The sequence below is a fragment of the Pelophylax lessonae genome, assembly GCF_965119305.1.
Source record: "Pelophylax lessonae genome assembly, chromosome: 13".
NCBI lineage: Eukaryota > Metazoa > Chordata > Amphibia > Anura > Ranidae > Pelophylax > Pelophylax lessonae.
Window position 1 is genome coordinate 15,989,751 of NC_138780.1, and position 25,555 is coordinate 16,015,305.

At 43.7% G+C, this 25,555-nt stretch overlaps 1 protein-coding gene across 3 annotated transcripts in view; it reads left to right on the top strand.

Annotated features, from left to right (window-relative positions):
* Positions 1-25,555, top strand: part of MEF2D (myocyte enhancer factor 2D) — a 310,867-nt gene that overhangs the window by 124,117 nt on the left and 161,195 nt on the right. The window lies entirely within an intron of this gene.

The following is a 25,555-nucleotide window of genomic DNA, read 5'->3' on the forward strand; positions in this document are numbered from 1 at the left end:
TATTTTTTTGCCATCGTAGGGAAGAGTAAAACGGTCAGGTTTTTTATTGTTGGAATAGAAAGTCTAATGAGACTCTCTTAATACTGGTGTTAATCCATAACAAGAAGTAAAAACGGCCAACAGTGTTGGTGGTTTTAAAGCCCCGTACACACGTGTCGAACATCGGCAGGGAATTTTCGTCCGGCGACCAATCTGCCGATTTTCGGCTTGTTAGTATGGTGCTTCCGACAACCAACTCGGACGAAAAAAATCTGGTGTGCAGGCTATAAAATTTTTGTCCGCCTTCAAAACACAGCCGATTTTCGTGCAGTCAGTACAGATTTCGACAGGTAAAAATCTAATGAGCAAGACTGGGCATGCTCAGAGAAGAAAGAACACAAAGAAAGCAAACCAACACATGACATCACTTCTGAAGTAGAATTTTGTCGGGCGAGAAAATATGTGTGCAGTCTAGGCACATTCCAACCAACAAAACGCCACTCTGGACAAAAGATGGACGATCGGTCGGCCGATAATTGTTGCGTGTGTACTAGGCTTTAGTCCTCATGTTATGAATTAGACTTTCTTTTGCTGTATTTTTAGCTCAGGGTACCCTACTTTTGCTGGGAGAAACTTTACCGGAGCCTTTCGACCCCAGTTAAATGTGATTGACCTCCTTCAACCATGAATTATTGACGATTCAAATCCAGAGCCTTAAAGCCCAACTCCAGGAAATGTAAAAATGAACCCACTGCAAAGTGTTAATTGCTCGTTTAGGTCTAGAGCAGTGGTCTCCAAACTGTGGCCTGGGGGCCAGATGTCCTTGGGGCACCATTCCATCCACTGATACCAACATTGAGGCACAATTCTGCCCTTTCATTGGTTTCAGTAGTCGGAATTGTGCCTCATCTTTGGTGTCATTGGGAAAATGTATTTCCCATTGTTGGTGTCATTGGGAGGAATTCTGCCCTTTCATTGGTGCCAGTGGGGGGAATTGTGCCTCATCTTTGGTGTCATTGGGAAAAATCTATGCCCCATTGTTGGTGTCATTGGGAGGAATTCTGCCCTTTCATTGGTGTCAGTGGGGGGAATTCCTCCCAATGACACCAACAATGGGGCATAGATTTTTCCCAATGACACCAACGATGAGGCACAATTCCCCCCCACTGACACCAATGAAAGGGCAGAATTCCTCCCAATGACATCAACAATGGGGCATAGATTTTTCCCAAAGACACCAACGATGAGGCAAATTCCTCCCAATGACACCAACGATGACACCAAAGATGGGGCATTACTTTTTTTCCCAACTGAAGTCAGGGCCTCTTCTACTCCCAATGGCCACAGTCCAAGCCGGAAGGACATTGAACTGGCATTTTGTTTGGACAGTTTGGAGACCTCTGGTCTAGAGGACAGAGAAAAGAAGATATACTTACCTGATCCTCTGCTGCTCCATGCTGGTAGGTCAGTACCCACATCATCTTCTTCCCCACAATCCAATCATCTAAGGTCCTGACATCAAGACCAATGTAGGGTTCATAGCTCTGTGATAGACCTGATGATGCAGGGGGACAGTCCACTGCTGTAGCATTGGGGAGCACCATTTGCTGTGGGAGCAGGTAAGTAAAAGTGCTCCTCCTCTTCCCTAGCATAAACGAGCAGTCAACCCTTGCAGTGGCTGCAGATTTGTTGGCTGCAAAGCCATGATGCGAATCTCCCATTCCACCACATTCCAAATGTGTTCTATTGGGTTGAGTTCTAGTGAGTGTGGAGGCCTTTGGAGTACAGTGACCTCCTTGTCATGGTGAAGAAACCAGTGGTGAGATGATTGGAGCTTTGTGACATGGTGCATTATCCTGCTGGAAGGAGCCATCAGAAGATGGGTAAACTCTAGTCATAAAGGAATGAACATGATAGCAACAATACTCAGGTAGACCGTGGTGTTTAAACGGTGCTCAATTGGTACTAAGGGGCCCAAAGTGTGCCAGGAAAATATCCCCCACACCAATACACAAATCTTCCAATGGGGGCACTTCCAGTGACAACTGTCTAAGAGGGGATTTCCATCTTCTTGGAGAGATTTCCTCTCACTTCCTGTTGTGTCTATAGCTGTCCAAAGAAAACTTGGTGGGCTTTTTCGTCTTGTTTGTAATTCTTATGTTTGACAGTACTACAAAACAACGATCAAATATACATACAAATAGTAGAGATCAGATACAGTTGCCATGGACATAGGCAGCTTAAATTCATTACAAAGCTTCAAGTGTCTCTGCAGCTGTCGGTAAAAAAACGTTTTCAGTACCATTACTTAGTATTATTTCGGTGAACATACCAGTAACAAGGAAATGCCAGTCATACAATTGAAGATGGATAAGAGTAGAGACTAGAATGTATCCACATTGAATTGACTTGCTTATGGGGCTCAGGTCATGTGGTTTACAACCCAAGTGGATCCCGGACAAGCCCCCAAATGGTGGTCTCTACATTGACTGACTAGGCTTGTTTATGGGGCTCAGGTCACATGGTTTACAACCCAAGTGGATCTCAGAGAAGCGCCCAAATGGTGGTCTCTACATTGAATAGACTTGCTTATGGGGCTCAGCTCACATGGTTTACAACCCAAGTGGATCCTGGACAAGCCCCCAAATGGTGGTCTCTACATTGACTAGGCTTGCTTATGGGGCTCAGGTCACATGGTTTACAACCCAAGTGGATCCCAGACAAGCGCCTGAATGGTGGTCTCTACATTGAATGGACTTGTTTATGGGGCTTGGGTTGTAAACCACGTGACCCAAGTGGATCCCGGACAAGCCCCCAAAATGGTGGTCTCTACATTGAATAGACTTGCTTATGGGGCTCAGGTCACATGGTTTACAACCCAAGTGGATCCCAGACAAGCGCCCGAATGGTGGTCTCTACATTGAATGGACTTGTTTATGGGGCTTGGGTTTTAAACCACGTGACCCAAGTGGATCCCGGACAAGTCCCCAAATGGTGGTCTCTACATTGAATAGACTTGGTTATGGGGCTCAGGTCACATGGTTTACAAACCAAGTGGATCCCGGACAAGCCCCCAAATCGTGGTCTCTTATCTGGTTATAGAACATCCTACTTAGCTAGGGGGGCCTTGAATTTAAAAGATGGTCATGAAAAAATGTCATTGCTCAACTTGAGAGTTCAGTGCAGCAATATTTAATGATGTTTTTAACATATTTTTTTTAGTACACTTTAAATTGAGTTTGGTGTCCAACATGTCTGTCAACAATATGGGACAAGATTGGCCACAGTAGGGGTCTGTGGGGGTAACCTTGGCAGAGGATTTACCATATCGCTGACAACCTAATCTGTATGTGTGGCAGCAGGGAGAGTGGGCCTTAATGTCCATAAGTGTTATTGGTGGCATGTACCCTACACGGCGACTGAGCTGTCGCAGACAGCTCCTGGTCTCTCTATTCGGGTGCTGGCAGGTCAGTCTCTTAATTATGGGACCATTGTGATGGCCAATTACAATGATCACTGGTTCCTAAAGTCTGCCCTGCCTCCCAGCATTAATACACAGTTAAAGGGCGGGGAAGGGGTTTATTAATCCCCCCCACCACTGCACTATAATCATGGTTGAAGGATAATTGTGACAAGGCCCCATCCACTTGAATGGGTTGTGTTTGGTGGCGGTACTGCCCACTGAGCACGATGGGGCATATCATTTTTGCTTTGCAACTTGTGTATAACCTTCTCCGCTCACTGTGTTGTGTTTAGGGGGCCATAAGTCATGGCTCAGCGTCCATTTTTACCGCATCAGTGTGAATAAGCCCTTGCAATCCCCAGAGGAATGTTTTGGTAAGGGCTCGGTCAAACTAGCGTGGATCGCTCTTCAGAGAGAATTTGAAAGGTGGCGAGGAGGCAATGAGGAGGCATTTTATCCCCTGCTCTAAACCCTTGAACCCTTCACTAGCGTGCCGCAATCATGATCTCTTCACTTGAATGGGTCATGTTTGGTGGGCAGTATCGGCCGCCAAATGCAACAGGGGGTACAATTCCTGCCATGGCAAAGCATCGCACCTGTGGCATGAGTATACCCCCAACTGCTGTGGGGTAGTAAAAGTGCAACTCAACAGCAAAGTTTTACCCCACCTTCCAACTGCTAGTGTGAGTTAACCCTAAAAGGAGACCTTGTAGCCAACTGCTAGTGTGAGTAAACCCCAAAAGGAGACCTTGTAGCCAACTGCTAGTGTGAGTTAGCCCCAAAAGCAGACCTTGTAGTCAACTGCTAGTGTGAGTTAACCCCAAAACGAGACCTTGTAGCCAACTTCTAGTGTGAGTTAGCCCCAAAAGGAGACCTTGTAGCCAACTGTTAGTGTGAGTTAACCCCAAAAGGAGACCTTGTAGCCAACTGCTAGTGTGAGTTAGCCCCAAAAGGAGACCTTGTAGCCAACTGCTACTGTGAGTTAACCCCAAAAGGAGACCTTGTAGCCAACTTCTAGTGTGAGTTAGCCCCAAAAGGAGACCTTGTAGCCAACTGCTAGTGTGAGTTAACCTCAAAAGGAGACCTTGTAGCCAACTGCTAGTGTGAGTTAACCCCAGGAGGAGACCTTGTAGCCAACTGCTAGTGTGAGTTAACCCCAAGAAGAGACCTTGTAGCCAACTGCTAGTGTGGGTTAACCCCAAAAGGAGACCTTGTAGCCAACTGCTAGTGTGAGTTAACCCCAAAAGGAGACCTTGTAGCCAACTTCTAGTGTGAGTTAGCCCCAAAAGGAGACCTTGTAGCCAACTGCTAGTGTGGGTTAACCCCAAAAGGAGACCTTGTAGCCAACTGCTAGTGTGAGTTAACCCCAAGAAGAGACCTTGTAGCCAACTGCTAGTGTGGGTTAACCCCAAAAGGAGACCTTGTAGCCAACTTCTAGTGTGAGTTAGCCCCAAAAGGAGACCTTGTAGCCAACTTCTAGTGTGAGTTAGCCCCAAAAGGAGACCTTGTAGCCAACTGCTAGTGTGAGTTAACCTCAAAAGGAGACCTTGTAGCCAACTGCTAGTGTGAGTTAACCCCAGGAGGAGACCTTGTAGCCAACTGCTAGTGTGAGTTAACCCCAAGAAGAGACCTTGTAGCCAACTGCTAGTGTGAGTTAACCCCAAAAGGAGACCTTGTAGCCAACTGCTAGTGTGAGTTAACCCCAGGAGGAGACCTTGTAGCCAACTGCTAGTGTGAGTTAGCCCCAAAAGGAGACCTTGTAGCCAACTGCTAGTGTGAGTTAACCCCAAAAGGAGACCTTGTAGCTAACTGCTAGTGTGAGTTAACCCCAAGAGGAGACCTTGCAGCCAACTGCTAGTGTGAGTTAACCCTAAAAGGAGACCTTGCAGCCAACTGCTAGTGTGAGTTAACCCCAAAAGGAGTCCTTGTAGCCAACTGCTAGTGTGAGTTAACCCCAAAAGGAGACCTTGTAGCCAACTGCTAGTGTTCATTAACCTAAAAAGGAGACCTTGTAACCATGAAAGTCTTAGCAGATCAGTAGAGTGTTGGTTGGCGGACGTATCATCTTACCCCGAGCGATACAGAGAGAGCGGAACCGGGGCAGTGTGGCGGCTCAGACTACAATATTAATATTTGAGATTTCAGAATTTTTTTTTCTTCCATCTCCCCGTTTCTCCCCTCTCACCGTCTGGCCCAATTACATCAATCTGAAGCTCTGGTGGATTATTTCCCGACCAGAACATTACGTTCTCTTCCACATGTGCCTCTCTGCATCCATCACACCGCCAGCTCCACAACAGCTGAGCAAGAGACCCCCCCCTCCCCTCCATTACCACCCCCCCTCCCGTTCTTTATCACCCTCCTCCTTCCCTCCCTTACCACCCTCCTCCTTCCCTTATCCAGAACATGAATCAGCTTCTGACCATTAATACACACTGCTCTCTGTGTGACCGCCCCAGTCTTCATCCTTTATTCCCGACACCCGGTCCTCGAATCAGGCCACGAGCTGCCCCCCCCCCCCCCCCCCGGCCATTGTTCAGCTGTCAGCAGAGTTGCCATACAAGCCGAGAGAAGTAGTACTGTGTAATGTCAATACATAAAGCATAAGAACAGATACTGAGAATTACACCCGGCATACAGGACAGGAGAAGTGGTACTGTGCAGAGTCCATACATACAGAATAAGAACAGATACCGAGAATTACACCCAGCATACAGGAGAAGAGAAGTGGTACTGTGCAGAATCCATACATACAGAATAAGGACAGATACCGAGAATTACACCCAGCATACAGGACAAGAGAAGTAGTACTGTGCAGAGTCCATACATACATAATAAGAACAGATACTGAGAATTACACCCGGCATACAGGACAAGAGAAGTAGTACTGTGCAGAGTCCATACATACAGAATAAGGACAGATACTGAGAATTACACCCAGCATACAGGACAAGAGAAGTGCTACTGTGCAGAGTCCATACATACAGAATAAGAACAGATACCGAGAATTACACCCAGCATACAGGACAAGAGAAGTAGTACTGTGCAGAGTCCATACATACATAATAAAAACAGATACTGAGAATTACACCCGGCATACAGGACAAGAGAAGTAGTACTGTGCAGAGTCCATACATACATAATAAGAACAGATACTGAGAATTACACCCAGCATACAGGACAAGAGAAGTAGTACTGTGCAGAGTCCATACATACAGAATAAGAACAGATACCGAGAATTACACCCAGCATACAGGACAGGAGAAGTAGTACTGTGCAGAGTCCATACATACAGAATAAGAACAGATACTGAGAATTACACCCGGCATACAGGACAAGAGAAGTAGTACTGTGCAGAGTCCATACATACAGAATAAGAACAGATACTGAGAATTACACCCGGCATACAGGACAAGAGAAGTAGTACTGTGCAGAGTCCATACATACAGAATAAGAACAGATACCGAGAATTACACCCGGCATACAGGACAAGAGAAGTGGTACTGTGCAGAGTCCATACATACAGAATAAGAACAGATACTGAGAATTACACCCAGCATACAGGACAAGAGAAGTAGTACTGTGCAGAGTCCATATATACAGAATAAGAACAGATACTGAGAATTACACCCGGCATACAGGACAGGAGAAGTGGTACTGTGCAGAGTCCATACATACAGAATAAGAACAGATACTGAGAATTACACCCAGCATACAGGACAAGAGAAGTAGTACTGTGCAGAGTCCATATATACAGAATAAGAACAGATACTGAGAATTACACCCGGCATACAGGACAAGAGAAGTGGTACTGTGCAGAGTCCATACATACAGAATAAGAACAGATACTGAGAATTACACCCGGCATACAGGACAAGAGAAGTGGTACTGTGCAGAGTCCATACATACAGAATAAGAACAGATACTGAGAATTACACCCGGCATACAGGACAAGAGAAGTAGTACTGTGCAGAGTCCATACATACAGAATAAGAACAGATACTGAGAATTACACCCGGCATACAGGACAAGAGAAGTGGTACTGTGCAGAGTCCATACATACAGAATAAGAACAGATACTGAGAATTACACCCGGCATACAGGACAAGAGAAGTGGTACTGTGCAGAGTCTATACATACAGAATAAGAACAGATACTGAGAATTACACCCAGCATACAGGACAAGAGAAGTGGTACTGTGCAGAGTCCATATATACAGAATAAGAACAGCTGATCAGGGAGGAGTTTGGCGCGGATCGGAAACAGACCAAGCCAATATCAGGACTTCAGTAGAGATGTGCAGCCTGACAGAGGCAGACGATGCGGGGCCCGGCCCCTGCTCCGCCCACAATAGGCGCTCAGTCTGATCTCCCACAATGTACTCTCAAGGTTTCCGCTTTTGGAAGGAGAATGACATTGTGAGCAGAGGAGGCCGTGTGTTACATTGTATCCAATACCCATCGATCCCCCGTAGATCCAGGACTGTGGCACTCCCCTAACACAGATCCATGCAGAATGCAATATTTCCGGCCTGACGTTACAATATAAGGCAGCTCCTGTCCAGCTTTTTTTTTTTTTTTTTTGTTCCTCCTACTACATGATGTGATCAGTCTGCTGCGGGCAGAAGGAAGCATTTCCTTAGTCTCCCTTCCCCCAGTGATCACCCAGACTTAACAATGTAACTTTGTAGCAAGGTAAAAAGCTGCAGCAGTGGGCTGATATGTGTCAGACATTTGTAAAAAAAAAAAAAGCCAAGAAATTCACAGGCACCAGGATTTATAGGACACTTTTTTTTTTTTTTTTTTTTAATTAAAAAATAAGAAAACGGTAAAGTTAGCCCAAATTTTTTTTTCTATAATGTGAAAGATAATGTTACGCCGAGTAAATAGATACCCAACATGTCATGCTTCAAAATTGCGCACACTCGTGGAATGGCGACAAATATTGGTACTTAAAAATCCCCATAGGCGACAATTTACAAATTTCTACAGGTTACCAGCTTAGAGTTACAGAGGAGACCCTAGAGAATAAAATGGAGATCGTTGCAATATTGTAGATCACACCGTATTTGCGCAGCGGTCTTACAAACGCAGTTTTTTGGGAAAAAATACACTTTTTTAAATGAAATAATAAGAAAGACGTAAAGTTAGCCCAATTATTTTCTATAATGTGAAATATATAATGTTACGCCGAGTAAATAGATACCCAACATGTCATGCTTCAAAGTTACACACGCTCAGGGAATGGCGACAAACATTGGTACTTAAAAATCCCCATAGGTGACACTTTAAACATTTCTACAGGTTACCAACTTAGAGTTACAGAGGAGGTCTAGGGATAGAATTATTGCTCTCGCTCTAACGATTGCGGCGATACCTCACATGTGTGGTTAGAACACCGTGTACATATGTGGGCGGGACTTTGTGTTCGCTTCTGCGCACGAGCCAACGGGGATGGAGCGCCATTTTTTTTTCTCCACATCTGAATCGCATCGCCTGAGTGTTTACATCCATGCGATGCGATTCCGCCAGCCTGTGCCGGTTTTTTTTTTGTATGGCTCAAATCGCGTCTGCACCAAAATGGTGCAGGACTTTTTAATTTTCCACATCTGAATCGCATGGCTGTTCACATCCATGCAATGCGATTCTGGAAGCCTTTGTTTTTTTCTTTTTTGTATGGCTCAAATCGCATCTGCACCAAAATGGTGCAGGAATTTTTAATTTTCCACATCTGAATCGCATCACCTGGGTGTTTACATCCATGCAATGCGATTCTGGCAGCCTGTGTCGGTTTTCTGGCTCAAATCGCATCTGTACCAAAATAGTGCAGTACTTTTTTTTTTTTTTTTTTTCCCCACATCTGAATCGCATCGTATGGGTGTTCACATCCATGCGATGCGATTCTGGCAACCTGTGTTTTTTTTTTTTTTTTTTTTTTTTTTTATGGCTCAATTGCATTTGCACCAAAATGGTGCAGGCTTTTTTTTCCCCCCCTCACACCTGAATCGCATTGCATGGGTGTTCACACCCACCCAATGTGATTCTGGAAATCGCACTGTTTTGCTATCTGTTTTGGGGTGTCATTAATCTGACATTAACACCTACAGCAGATCGCATGGACGCCATGCGATTAGTATGCAGTGTGGTGCGATGCGAGGAAACGCAGTGAATCTTTTGAAGTTCCTGCATCGCATCACTGTAAAATCAGGGGACTTTTTTTTTTTTTTTTTAAAGCAGTGCATTTTTAGTTGAAATAGTTTTTTTAATTTTTAGTTGCATTTTTAGTTGAAAAGACTTCAGGGGAGAAGCTGCAGAAAAGTGCTTAGCATTTTTTAATTTTGAAAAAAAAAAAAAAGCATAAAACAAAACTCCTAAAAATAAAAAAAAAAAGGATAAAGAAACAAAACTACTTAAAAGAAAACAAAGAAGAAAAGCATAAATCAAAACTCCTTAAAAAAAAAAAAACGAAATAACAAAACAAAAAAAAAAAAAGCATAAAACAAAACTCCTATAAAATAAAAAAAGCATAAAAAAACAAAACTCCTTTAAAAAAATAAAAATATAACAATAATAAAAAAAAGCATAAAACAAAACTCCTAAAAAAAAAAAAAAGATAAAGAAACAAAACTACTTAAAAGAAAACAAAAAAAAAAGCATAAATCGAAACTCCTTAAAAAAAACAAACAAAACTAAAAAAAAAAAAAAAGCAAAAAACAAAACTCCTAAAAAATAAAAAAACAAAACTCCTTTAAAAAAATAAAAATATAACAATAATAAAAAAAAGCATAAAACAAAACTCCTAAAAAAAAAAAAGATAAAGAAACAAAACTACTTAAAAGAAATAAAAAAAAAAAGCATAAATCAAAACTCCTTAAAAAAAAAAAAAAAAAAACTAAAAAAAAAAGCATAAAACAAAACTCCTAATAAAAAAAATAAACAAAAAAAAGCATAAAACAAAACTAAAAAAAAAAAAGATGAAAAAACAAAACTAAAAAAAATTAACTAAAACAATAAAAAAAGCATAAAACAAAACTAAAAATAAATAAAAAAAATAGCATAAAAAAACAACAAAAGAAAAAAAAAACACAAATGCATGTGCAATAAAACAAAACGCACAGCAAAAAGCTCTGCAGCAATGGATCAAAAGCAAACTGCATAGGTGTGAACCGAGCCTTGGGCCCGGCCTTGGTTAACACCTAGGCGTTCTGGATCGCGGGCGAATTCTCCACGATTACCAAATGGGCGCAAAACGCGGGACTCTTGTTGCCTAAAAGAAGGTTTAGAAATTAATTTGGGCCACAGGCGCCCCGCGATTTTGCTTGCGTCATTTTGCTGCGATTTCTTGGGTGACAATCGCGGCAAAATCACACTGCGATTGGGGTGCCATTGAAAGTAACGGGATCGCTAGCGCGTCAGGCATTTTGCCGCTATTCTGGAACTCCTTGGTGTGAACGGAGTCTTAGGGTAGCATTCAGCCAATCAGTGACTGGCGGCCGGCAACACGTACTTGCACCGACCTTCACACGCATAGACCTTGGCAATCTACGCGGGTCCAATGCACAGATCAGAACTCCCAGGTGGCTGAAGACGGCCCATCGCACAGGGACATGGAACGGTACGCCTTTGTGAATGAGGCCTAAAAATGTATCACAGCGCAATCGCATGTCAACAGGCGTGCACCTTGTAAAGTGGTCCTACCCCAAAGCCACCTCCTTATGGCTCTGTGTCTGATCACTGCCTTCACACCTCTGTCCAGTGGCGGTGTCATCGGCCTTATCAGTCCCCATGTTGTGGTGTCCATGTCCTTATCAGTCCTCATCTGTAGAGCTGGTCATTGTACACCCTATCAGGACAGAAAGTGGCCCTTAAGTTGTTTTCATTAGATGACATCCAGGCTCAGAGTGGGGGGCCCTGAACAGGGAGGGGGGCCGCTTTTCCTCCATTATAAAGATAAGCGAGGAAGGGGGCTTTGATAACGAAATCCTCCTAATGATGGCCATGTGATTCTTGAGCCGGTGTAACGTTAGAATTCCATACCTCGTTAGATTTCCATACCCTCGTCACTTCCTGTCTCAAACAGCTGAGCAGCGCAGCAGTGCGCATGCTCAGAGCCCCGGATACGTAATAGAACAGGAAAGAATTTGACAAGTGCGCATGCTCGGAGGGTAGGAAATTATCACGGCACTGTGTGAAATGTTATACTTGCGGCGGTAACATTAAAACAGTTCGGCTGCAACATCAATAATCTCCTCTCCTATCCCTGTGACTTGCCTGATCTCGCCTAATAAATATAAAAGCGGTGGCGGGTGTATGAGATGTAAATGACGGCGATCTCGGCTCCGTGATCCGCTTTTATATTTATTACCTGAGAGCAGGGAAGTGACAGGGGAAGGAGCAGAGATGATTTATGTTGCAGAGGAGCTGTTTTAATGTAACCGCCGCAAGTGTAACTACCGTGAGAAATCCATACCCTCCGTAGGTGCACCGGAAGTGACGAGGGTATGGTTTTCTCACGGGTATGGTTTTTTCACGGAACACCTGTCTACTGTAGTAGAGTTTTGTTTGACATTTTTTGTTATAAGAACGTTCATTCAGTTTTCTAATCGTTGGTTGCGTTCTATTTCGACTAGAGTGGCAAACCTGGTCCAGATGGCTTACACCCATGAGTTCTTGGGGAGCTTAGGCGTTCAGTTTCCACTGCAGCGCCGAGAAAATTGAAAGCTGCAGAACTGAAAATTTTTCTTGAACAAAGTTATTTCTAATTATTCCCCTTCTCCCTCGCTATTAATGGAGCCAGGTGCAAAAGAGAAGAGAGAAACACAAGATGGAAGCCTCCTTTGGTGTAATGCCCCATACACACGTGCAGATTATCTGCAGACTTTTGTCTGCAGACTTACCTTTTCTATGTAGTGCAAGGGCCTGCCGGATTGCATACAAATTGAAAGTGTTTAGGTTTGACCTCATATTATATGGTTTTGGTAAGTCTGCAGACAAAAGTCTGCAGATAATCTGCACGTGTGTATGAGGCATTAGCTATTGAAAGCTTTAGATTGGTTATAACCTCCTGCAATTCACCAGATCCAGATGGCTTGCACCCACGACTTCTTAGGGAACTTAGTACCGTATATTCTTGAGTATAACCTGACCTGAATATAAGCCGAGGCACCTAATTTTACCACAAAAAAATGGTAAAACTTATTGACAAGAGTATAAACCTAGGGCGGGAAATGCAGCAGCTTCTGGACCCAACTGGACCACCACGAGACCCAAAACAGGGGCTGCAGGCATGGTGCAGGGGCTGCGGACATGGTACAGGAGATGCAGGGCTGTGGGCATGGCGCAGGAGATGGTTCAGGCATGGCGCAGGAGATGGTTCAGGCATGGCGCAGGAGATGGTTCAGGCATGGCGCAGGAGATGGTTCAGGCATGGCGCAGGAGATGGTTCAGGCATGGCGCAGGAGATGGTTCAGGCATGGCGCAGGAGATGGTTCAGGCATGGCACAGGAGATGGTTCAAGCATGGCACAGGAGATGGTACAGGAGATGCAGTGCTGCAGGCATGGTACAGGAGATGCAGGGCTGCGAGCATGGTGCAGGAGATGGTACAGGCATGGCACAGGAGATGGTACAGGTATGGCACAGGAGATGGTTCAAGTATGGCACAGGAGATAGTACAGGCATGGCACAGGAGATGGTACAGGCATGGCACAGGAGATGGTACAGGCATGGTACAGGAGATGCAGTGCTGCAGGCATGGTACAGGAGAATCTGCACTTCTCCTTTAATGAATGAACTTATCCTTCAATGAATGAAAATCACCAGGTTCGGATTGCTTACACCCATGTGTTTTTAGGGAACTTAACTCAACTTTAGCCTCAATAGTAATAGAGCAGCGGCCTAAGGGGCCCTCCTATTTCTTCTGTGTTGTAAATTGTGCTGTTCCCCTTTTATTGTAAAGCGATGCGTAAACTGTTGGCGCTATATAAATCCTGTATAACAATAGTAATAATGATATCTTGCTGGTTCAAGCAGCAAAGGAGCGATCAGGGGTCTCTAAGCTCTCTACACAAAGAGCCAGTTTACTGGTCTTCAGACCTTAGGGGGAGCCGGACTGTGGCCTTTGGAAGCAGAAAATGTCTCGACATCAGTGGGAGTAAACAATGCCCCATCTTTGGTGATAGTGAGAGCAATGCGCCGCATCGTTGGTGTCATTTGGTGGGAAGAATCATGTCCCATCGTTGATGTCAGTGCTTGGAATAGTGTCCCATCGTTAGTGTCAGTGGGTGGAATAGTGTCCCATCGTTAGTCTCAGTGGGTGGAATAGTGCCCCATCGTTGGTGTCAGTGGTTGGTCACTGACACCAAAGATGGACAAGGAAAAAATGTTGTCATCCTATAACAGAAGGTTCATCATAGCAGGACCACCGAAGATTATTTTAGTAAAAATTGCAGATTTAAACATATTGAAATTGATCTTTAAAATGACAATAACCTAGTAAAAATTATTTCAGATTTTAGTGACTGCATTTACATCTACGATTTAGCTTTTTTCCTGCATTGGTGGGAGAGGTGTAAATGGCTGTCAGTTTTTTTTTTTTTCTTATCTATGATCCCATTAGGAAGCTTTCCCCTCACTTCCTGTCTCTTATCACCAGGACAGGAAATTAGGGTAAATTTCTCCAACAGAGCCAAGCATTAGGAAGAGTAATGAGGGGTTGTCACCTTAATGTTGTGATGCTATTGGATAGAATTTGCCTTCTTCCTGCATCTGTAGACTCAACAGAAAGTGACCACCAACCAAGATGCAATAAATACTCTTAGGCTGCATTCACACTATGTGTTAAAAAAAAAAAACGCATAAAAATGAATCAAAGCTGCATGAGCTGCTTTGCCGAGTTTGTGGCTCATAGGACAGCCCATTTGAATGAATGGGCTGCCTTATGCATGTGACACACCTATGCATAATGTGAATGCAGCCTTTAGCCCTGGTTTACATTGAATGCGGCTTTGGAATCGTGCGACTCCACCTGAAATTGCACAATTTCAAAGCTGCATGTCAGTGCGACTTGGAAGACCCCTGTGCGGTTTCCTGCACAGATGTCTATGCCAGTCGGACCCAAAATCACCAAAAGTAGTGCAGGATGTAATTTTTCAAATCGATGCGGCACCCCAAAGTCTGCACCAATTTGAACAGTCCCACTGCTGACAATAGGGTGCTGCTTGTCATGCGATTTGACCTGTCGCTGCAGAACGGGGGGCATAGAGTTCCTAAGGCCTCATTCACACTTCGCGTAGCAGGAACTCTCATTCCCCTTCACGATTTTGTGTAGGCCATTTTCACACGATTTTCACTTTAATGGGCTGCCCTCATGCGCAATTTGTCACCCCAAAAAAGGAAGCTGCTCCTACTTGGGCGACAAGCTTCATGCGATTTTATTTTTTTAAAAGCGTGTTTTGCCACGATATGACTTCGGTCAAGGGTAGAAGGACCAATGAAGAGAGAGAACACCGCTCAGGCTAGTCAAAGTCCACGATTCAAGGTAGGTGCTGAACCTCGGCTCGCCCCCAGGAGAAGCATGAAAGAAGAAAATGGTCGCACACCACCACGGAATCCAACGAAGAAAAGTTCCTTGATTCACATAAGTGGTATAAGATACAGTAGGGTAGGACAGTAGACGCGTTTCACTACCAAGGTACCTACCCAGCATCCCTTGTACCACTTATGTGAATCAAGGAACTTTTCTTCATTGGATTCCGTGGTGGTGTGCGACCATTTTCTTCTTTCAAGGGTAGAAGGACCAACCTGATCAAAATTGCTTTTAATGAGGTGTTTCTTCTATATGTTTCCAGCCATGACACGCAATGCAGTTAGAGGCGTGTTCAAGAGGTCATTGGGCCAAATGGCTTGGAATCGACAGCTCTCCACAAAGCTGGAGAGATGGGGGAGGTTACCCAACTTGAGAATTCTATGTATAGTTGAGGCGCTCTTTCTGGTTAAACTATACACAACACACAATGCAGCAGTGATCCCTCCCCTGAGCAGTAAATATTATTCTTATTAGAAATATTTATATAGTCGATTATTAACATAAGTCCCTGCCCTCGAGGAGCTTACAATCTATCTCACATACTAGGGCCTGTGTCGATGTCGTTGGGGTGAACGGGAGAACCTGGTGGAAACCCAAGAAGAACATGCAAACTCCATGCAGGTAGTGTCCTGGATGGAATTTTAACCTGGGACCCCAGTTCTGCAAGTGGCTAACTAAGCCACTGTGATGGCAATGTTAAGCCTTGACCTTAGTGCAAGTTGCTTGTGTCTCTTGGTTTCAACATTTATTAATGGGCAACGTTCCCCTTTAAGTATGACTATCCCGGAAATGAGATATGACCACTTATGACACCGTGCTTGTCCTCCCCACCCCCCACCCCCCTGGTAGGATAGTGATGAGGCTGGTGACTGGCCAGACAGAGGAGAGCACCTTCAGCTGGCATCTGATCATTACACATGTCCTCCTCCCGGTGACAGCGAGTGACAATGCAGACAGCTGAAGGTCCATCAAGAGCCATAAACCCACCAGGGGCCCTGGAGGAGGGTGAACATTCACACCTCCCCCTAACAAAATAAAGTTTACAATCTTTAAAACTTTTTAGATTTTTATAACTTTTGTATTTTTTTTTTTTTTTTAACGAACGTTTCTGGGCGAAGCACTATTAATGGTTTGCAGTACTTTAACTAAACTGAGATGTCACGGAGTTGACCTTAATGTCTATGTATGGAAAAAACCTTTTTGTATAGTTCTGAGTAGAGCTGGAAGGCCAGGTTATTTTTTGCTCTCTATGGGGGAAATTTCCCTTACCTTCACGTCCGGACGCAACAGGAAGTTTAAGGAATTCTCCCAAAGTGAGAGGGATTCCTTCTCTAAACTGGCTATACACTGGTAGAATTTCCTAGGCAGTCTTTCAATTTTAAGAACCTTCATTTGATTTTGTAAACTTTGGTGTGGTGGGGTCAAATTGACGATTATTTTTGATCACCGTTATGAGAAAATTCGAGAAAAAATTTCCAAGAGTGAATGTGATTTTTCTCTGGGTCCATTCATTCCAGAATTGAGTGGTAAAAGGAAACGAAAATTTAACAACGTTTGTGTACTGAGAATTTTCGTACAAAGTTTCATACAGATTTTCGTAAAAAATTTTGTACAGGTTTCATACAAATTTTTGTCATTTTTATATACAATTTTTTGTAGTTTTTTTTATACTTCATATTTTTGTACAGGTTTCGTACACATTTTTTGTAAAATTTCCGTTCAGATATTTGTACGTTTTTCGTACACATTTTTGTACAATTTTCATTCAAATTTTTGTACAATTTTCATACACATTTTTGTCCAATTTTTATTCAAATTTTTGTACAGTTTTATTCAAATTTTTGTACACATTTTTGTACAATTTTCATTCAAATCTTTGTACAGTTTTCGTACTAATTTTTGTGCAATTTTTATTCAAATTTTTGTAGTTTTTTTTTTTCATTTTTGTACAATTTTCATTCAAATTTTTGTACAATTTTCATTCAAATTTTTGTACAATTTTCATTCAAATTTTTGTACAATTTTCGTACACATTTTTGTCCAATTTTTATTCAAATTTTTGTAGTTTTATTCAAATTTTTGTACACATTTTTGTACCATTTTCATTCAAATTTTTGTACAATTTTCATTCAAATTTTTGTACAATTTTCCTACACATTTTTGTACAATTTTCATTCAAATTTTTGTAGTTTTTTTTAAATTCACATTTTTGTCCAATTTTCATTCAATTTTTTATACAGTTTTTGTACACATTTTTGTACAGAAGTCAACTAGTTGATAGCCAGCTTTGGACAGGTGTCCCCATCTGAAGATTCCCCATTACCTCTTGTGTGTAAAACCTTTGGATTTCTTTGGATCTTTTTCTTTTTTGGTGGCCATGGTCTAGACTGGTCAATCTCCCCCAATAGGGACACCCAACAGAAAAAAAAAAGAACTTGACAGTGGCTCCATCCCTTCCCTACTCTGTACAAAGCTAAAATTAATTATTTTGCCCAGAAAGGCGCTTTCATTTGAGTTGCTTGTTACTCACTGCAGCAAGAATCCAGAGAGCACCACACAGGGTCCCTGGGAGAACCCAGCCGGAATTCCCCATCACTAATCCGATTCAAACTGCAATGGAAAGTCTGAGAAAATTCCTAGTTCTGATTTTATTAGTCCATTTTTTTAAAATCTGAAATCCAGGAATCAGGCAAAATGTATTTTTGCAGCAACCCCCCCCCTCCCCTCCCCCGAAAACAAGATGGATGAAATGGTCACTATGACTATGATGAATGGGGCTTATTCACATCACAGTGCTGTCATGACAATACTGTAATGCTATAGCGCACCACAACATGGTCGCATAGTCGCAGTTGCTCAGGGGGGGGGGGGGGCCTTGCAGAACAGGACCTTTGTTGAGATGCATTCTAATCCTCATCGAAATGTAAGGGCTGCATTACAGGGATCCCCAAACTACGGCCCTCCAGCTGTTGCAGAACTACACATCCCATGAGGCATTGTAAAACTCTGACATTCACAGACATGACTAGGCATGATGGGAGTTGTAGTTCCTGAACAACTGGAGGTCCATAGTTTGAAGACCTCTGCACTATACGCCTAAACACATGGAAATGTGAGCATCAAAGCGCTCCACTTTGTGATGTGAATGGGCCCTTTGCACTTAGGTCTTTGCCCATTTTACTAAATATGGGCTCATTCAACCAGTTGCGTTAGAAAACGCACATTTTCCTCCAAAGCGTATAATGCGTTTTTTTAGTGCATTTCTGATGCGTTTTTTTGACTTGTATTGCATTGCAAGATGCAGTTTACATGCATTTTTTTTTTTTCTGCAGGCGCATATCTCAAAAAAAAAAAAATGCATAGTGTGTTTTCCACGCGTTGACATTGGCTAGAAGTGTTTTTTTCCAAAAGATGGAGCAAAGCAGAATTTTTTCAAAAACGCAATGCTCTGCCCTCCCAAAATTTTTTCATGTGCTTCTAGGGTGTTGTGATCCTGCGTTGTAGAACACATAAATCAGTATAATGTGATTGGGCCCTTAACTCTGTAGCTTTTACGGTTTATGGTGCTGAGCGGTCCAGTTTACGAAATGGCGCTCTTCATTAAGCGATTTCCCCCCGTATACCAAAAGTGCCCGCTTTTTTAATCCATCACTGGCTTTCCCTTTGCAACGATGCAAAAAAAAAAAAAAATTCCATCTAGTCCAGATGATCTTTGCCCGTATACACCGTGCGATAGTCAATCGAAATCACATGCGCCAAGCAATATCTGACGCCATGCGTGCAATTGCGTCGATACCCTAACACTTTTGCTACTGCTGTGGAATTTGGGGGAGGTGGGGGCCTGGTTTAAAGTCACACTGAAGAGGAAATCGAGTCAGCGGCTTTCTTTCAACAGCTGTTTTTTAGGCAGGAGGCCTTCCTCCCTCCCCCCTCAAAGCAATACCCTCCTCGCACTCACACACAACTAGCCCCCTCCCCTCTTTACATCTGTCACTGGCCTTTACCCGCTGACGGCAGACGTCCCCTCTGTCACTCAGGACAAGCCTGCGTGTTGTGAGGAGGAGGAGGGGGATATCTTCCACGCTGCTTAGTTGACAGACTGAGGACAGTTGTTTTCTGGTCCTGTGGCTATCGGAGAGGGCCAACAGTCAGCCAAACGCAGGGTCCCCCCACCCACATCCACTTTCTGGCATCTCCGGGGCTCTTCTCGAAGGAAGAGAGGCCGATGAAGGACGGTTTCCACCACTCTACCCCCTCCGCCGTAAGTACCTTCTGCTTTCCTCTCCCCCCCCCTCCCAGTAAGGCCGAACAACGTCGGTAAGCTACAAGGGTCTTGCCGTCAGCAGCGCTGAAAAGATTTCACACGAGCTCCTTATAAGGCATGGCTTATGGTATACAGTACAGGCACCTAATCTGGTCGAGGAAGCTTGGTAGAGCTGCTCGGTTGATCCCCTCCGGGTCATCCGGCACGGTTTTAAGTATGCCTCCCCCCTTCCCTTTCCCTTTCTCCCGGCGCCGCCACGGAAGAGTTCCGGGAGCAGGCCGCGGAGGAAAAGGCTCAGAGACAGAAGGGCTTGTTTATAATCCCCTCCAGATCCTTAACTTCACGCAATCTGCAAAGTTTTAACTCCTCTCTTTCCAGCGCCGATCCTCAAACGGGTTCTTCCAACTTTTTCCGGGTGTTTGTTGGGGGGGGGGGGGTCGAAGTTGGGGACGTTGAGTGGGGAGCTGGTTAGCCAACAAAGGTTCCCTAAGTGGTCCCGTCGGGGTTTTGTCCAAAAAAGTTTGGTCCTTTTGTGAGCGCTATGGCCAGATTGCTCAGGCCTATCCTTAGATATACGTTTAAGACCTGTTTGGGATATTTGTAAGAGAAGCGCATGCTTGAAACTTGTCTGTTTTTGGCCTGTTTTGTCCCAAAGTGCCGGTTCTAGTAGGCAGTTGTGTACTTTTTAATAATGTGTGAGTTAGATAATGAGGAAAACTTTTAGCACATGTTTCGCACAATATTTTGTTTAAGAGCCCATTCAGACTAGCGCGACTTGTCAGGTGACTTGTCAGCCTGACAAGTCGCGCTCGGTCGCGGTCCATTGAGTAGTAAAGGACCCGTTCTAATAGGAGCGGCACAAGTCGCTCCGACTTAGAAAAAGGGTCCTGTACTACTTTGGAGCGACTTGCATAGACTTCCATTATGTGAAGTCCCTGCAAGTCGCTCCGAAGTCGTGGTACACGGGACTGACAAGTCGCCTCCCCAAGTCGTGCAGAGTCGTGTTGCCCCAGTGTGAACCGACTTAGTCACTTGGCTATATACCTCCTCACGAGAAAACAGAACCATTCACCAAATTTCCTGTCCTGAAAGAGCTTACAATCTAATTTTCCTTCTATAACTATAAGTAGTCACACACATGCTGCCATTTGTCAAGATGAATTAACCCAACAAAATGTTTTTGGTTTGTAAATGGACACGTGCTCAAAGGCAGAGAAAACGTGTAGGAACTGAACCCAGATCCTCAACACTGCAAGGCCAAAGTGCATTGGCCACCATGAGGATTAGACCTTGGAGAAATGGTTGCTGGACATTTTTGTTTTGTGTAGTGTATGGGGGATGCTAAATGATGCCTTCTGGCCATGGAAATCAGGAGGCTGATGGAAAATATTGTACTTGGACATATTTAGTGTGCGATTGTAACCAAAATATGGGTAGATCACTTAACAGATAAGTCATACTTTTCTCATCTGTGATGAATCGCGATTATTTGCCTATGTTGGGTACATTAGGTTACCTATGGAAAGATGGGAATGTCTGTAAGAACATTGGGCATGGTCACATTGGTGGACTCTCAAGACACTGTCCTTGGCTGTTGATCACTGCACCCTCTAATTTTTGGTGGACAATCAAGTGTTACATCATTTTTGGATGTTCTGTATGTGGAACAAGGTCAGTCCTTGTATAGTTTTATGTGTAGTGTATATAGTATATTTTTCAAGGTCCTCGTAGAAGTTTCATTCCTTTCATTTTTTTTGGTATTCCAATCCCATCCATTAATAATGATGGCATGTATGGATGATCAATTTTATTTGGACTGAATCAGGAGGAAACCGATAGGCTGGAATTTTTTGAATAATTTGTGTATGTTGTGTGTGGCCCATGAGGTCAGTATAGTTTTTATATTGAGTGTAGTATATTTTCTCATACAAGTTTTAGCCCTCGTTTTTTTGGTGTATTTTTCAAGGTCCTCGTAGAAGTTTCATTCCTTTCATTTTTTTGGTATTCCAATCCCATCCATTAATAATGATAGTGCGTATGGAAGATCAGTTTTACTTTGGTTGAATGAGGAAACCGATAAATAGGCTGGAACATTTTGGTTTGCTATGTAGTTATAGCGTGTAGTGTAGCATGTGTGGTGAATGAATTAAAAGGTCCTAATTCACTCTTGTAGGGCATGCAATCAACTAAATGAACATCTTCTTGGGAACTGTTGTAACATGGGTTCAGTCGAACGCACCAATAAACACAAAGCGTGGTACCATCGAAAAAAGAAAGTCAAAAGTTTCATAATTATTAATAAAATTGATGCTCCATTTAGACATTAATTTTTCAAAAATTTGAGCAAAATTTTCAAGTTTTTAGTGCTTGTTTACGGCTTCCACCAGATTGGATTGTATTGCTGTCTTCACACACGACAAACTTTTGGCACTTTTCCACTGCAAGTATCGGCTCGGCTGTACTCGGCCCGGTTTGCTTTTCCACTGCTGGTACGGTGTTGGAACGGTTCGGTACGGTACGGTATGGTTTGCTTTTCCACTAAAGTAGTACTAAAGTTAAGTGGGTGGAAAAACAACGATGACCAATCAGTGGCTAGTAGTGACTGCATGCAAAGGATTGTGGGATATGCTACCGGTATGGTACCTCTTGGAACCACAATCGAGGTGGTACTGTTTTAGAGAGCCGTACCGTTCGGTTCCATGTAGTGGAAAAGCGCCGCCGTACCGAACCGTTCCTACACCGTACCATGCGGTACCAGCAATGGAAAAGCACAAAAGCGAGCCGAACCGTTCGGTTCCATGCAGTGGAAAAGCGGCATTTAATCACCAACAAGCGTCCAGTTGCAAAAGCAACCAAGTTGGTTTTCGCTTATCGAAAGCCAGGTTTAACGTGATTGAAATTACCTTCAGCTTGGGTGTGTGGTCAGAATTGGTTACTTTGGCAAGCTTTCCTCTCTGTTTACTTTATTATCGGTTATTGGGTACTTTTACATCAGGGCTTGGCAAATTCCAGGAGTCAGATAGCCAATGCTCCTTAAAAATTAAAGCTGGTGCCTACAAATTTAGTTTTTTTTTTTTCTAGTGTTGTCAATGGAGCTGGCCCTTAAAGAATCCTGGATTTGACATACTGGTTCCCGAAATCCATGCTAATTTCTCTACCCCTGTTTTACGTCTACACATGTTGTTTTTTTTTTTTATTGTACTTTAGCCTGATCGTAAAAAGCTACTTTTTCATTTTCTTGCGCCTGTTGCGATCTTTACGTGTGTGCCTAATGAATTACCGCAGGGCAATGTTTCCGAATGACAAGAATTTTTCTAAATTAGTCATGGATAAATTCCAATTTTGAAAATTTGTATTCCAGAGCTTCAAGGAAAGCGTTTGTTGAGTCGACATTCACCTACTTCCCTAATGCAAAGGCTGATAGGGCCCCAAACCTTGTTACCCAAAACCGAAAGAAATAGGCATTGAGTGTAACATAGCGCTAATCATCAGATATTGAAACTCTTTCTGGAGGTCGCCCCATTTCCCATTCGATATGCTGTTTCAGAGTAAGATCGTAACCCCTTTTGTATCATTTTTTTACTTTTGTATAGGCAAGTCTTCTAATGCGGTGTTTGTCTCAGTCATACACACACGTGTTCAGAATGTTGGACCTGTGGCTTGGTGAGGGAAGTGAAATTTGACTGTTTTGGGGTTAGCAGATGTATTTGTGAAGGATTGCTGCTGATAAAAGTGCAAGGCAATGTTTGCAGAGAAATTTTATTCAACAACTTTTTCCACACATCTGTTTCTTTGGTGGCCAGTTGACACTTCTGTGTATGAGTAAACCCTTTTGTTCTTAATGTAGAACTAAAGGCAAACTTTCGTTAGATTTGGATAGAGTGGTGAGGGGTTAGAACCACTCTCGGGTTTTTATTGCGGTTTGTGTCCCCATTAGGGAGATTATTGGCGCTTTTCCACTGCATGGAACCGAATGGTTCGGCTCGCTTTTGTGCTTTTCCACTGCTGGTACCGCATGGTACGGTGTTGGAACGGTTCGGTACGGTACGGCGTTGCTTTTCCACTGCATGGAACCGAACGGTTCGGCTCGCTTTTGTGCTTTTCCACTGCTGGTACCGCATGGTACGGTGTTGGAATGGTTCGAAACGGTACGGTACGGCGGTGCTTTTCCACTGCATGGAACCGAACGGTACGGCTCTCAAAAACAGTACCACCTCCATTGTGGTTCCAAGAGGTACCATACCGGTACCATATCCCACAATCCTTTGCATGCAGTCACTACTAGCCACTGATTGGTCAGAGAATCGTTGTTATCCCACCCACTTAACTTTAGTACTACTTTAGTGGAAAAGCAAACCGTACCGCACCGAACCGTTCCAACACCGTACCATGTGGTACCAGCAGTGGAAAAGCAAACCAGGCCAAGCAGGGCCGAGTAGAGCCAAGCCAGTACTTGCAGTGGAAAAGTGCCATTATGGCACTTTTCCACTGCAAGTACCGGCTTGGCCCTGCTTGGCCCGGTTTGCTTTTCCACTGCTGGTACCGCATGGTAAGGTGTTGGAACGGTTCGGTGCGGTACGGTTTGCTTTTCCACTAAAGTAGTACTAAAGTTAAGTGGGTGGGATAACAACGATTCTCTGACCAATCAGTGGCTAGTAGTGACTGCATGCAAAGGATTGTGGGATATGGTACCAGTTTGGTACCTGTTGGAACCACAATCGAGTAGGTACCGTACCGTACCGTACTGTTCGGTTCCATGCAGTGGAAAAATGCCGCCGTAGCGTACCGAACCGTTCCTACACTATACCATGCTGTACCAGCAGTGGAAAAGCACAAAAGCGTGCCGAACCGTTCGGTTCCATGCAGTGGAAAAGTGCCATTATTAGTCTTTCTTATTGCCTTGATCACTAATATCACTTGGAATCCACGTTTTTGAGTTGCCTCCAGAACGGGCATAGAGAGGACGTCTCCCAGTGGAGACACTGGTTCCTCTGTCAACTGTCTAAAGCCTCATAAACAAGATGAGAATATAGGACAAAGAATTGTCCATTTTTTATTTATTTTTTGCATGCTAGTCTCATATCAAAAATGAAGAGGTTACTTAAGTTACGAAAATTCTCATACGACATACTACTACTACTTCAGAACGAAAAAGTTTCAGCATTAGAAATTTTTTAATGTTCCTTTTTAGAAGTAAGTTTTTTCATGCATTGCAATGTGTTTATCATTTTCTTCTGGGTGCATTTTAAGGAATTTTGTAAGCCGGTTCATGGAAAATGCACACCAAAAAAATGGATGAAAATATGTGGACCTCCTATAAATGATTGAGCTCAGGTATTTCCAGTAAAGGGTACTGTTAATATGATATTTTAGAACAGGGGTGTCAAACTCAATTTTATTGTGGGCCACGTCAGCATTATGGTTGCCTTCAAAGGGCCGGTTATATCTGTGAGATTAGATGTCCAGAGCACTTCACGCCCCCTTACATGAGCTATTAAGAGCCCCCCACCATCAGAAGTCAAGGATCACCCACCCTTCCTTACATCACAATGCACCCCCTTACCTTGTGCTGCTGCCAGGAAGAAGATAGAAGTGGATCTGGGAGGAAGAAATTACAGGGTCAGGAGGAGGACCAGAGGAGGGCTGGAGTCAGCTTCCAGAGTCTGCTGAATGCTGAGACCAGGGGAAGCACAGGCAAGGTGGTGTTGTAGCTGCACAGAGAGGTGCAAGATCTGTAGGAGGACTTCTGCCCTCCTCTCTGCTGCGGACTGCTGTGAAAGGGGGGGGGCAAAGACGAGCCTTTCTGCAGCTGCACAGAGGAGTGCAGGATCTGGCAAAGGAGTTCTGTCCTCTCTGCTACTGACTACATAGACAAGGTGGGGGCAGAGACATGGGGGGGGGCCGCAGCTGCAGGAGAGGTGCGAGGGCCACATGAAATGCTCTGGGGGGGGGCGTATTCGGCCCGCGGGACTTGTGTTTGACACCTGTGGTCTAAAGCCTCATACACACAATGAGAATATCGGAGGAATGATCGTCCATTTTTTTTGCATGCTAGTCTCATATGGAAAATGAAGAGGTTACTTAAGTTACGAAAATTCTCATACGCCATACTACTACTACTTCAGAACGAAAAAGTTTTAGCATTTTAAATTTTTTAATGTTCCCTTTAGAAGTAAGTTTTCATGCATTGCAATGTGTTTATCATTCTCTTCTGGGGTGCATTTTAAGGGGTTAAGGAATTTTGTAAGCAGGTTCATGGAAAAT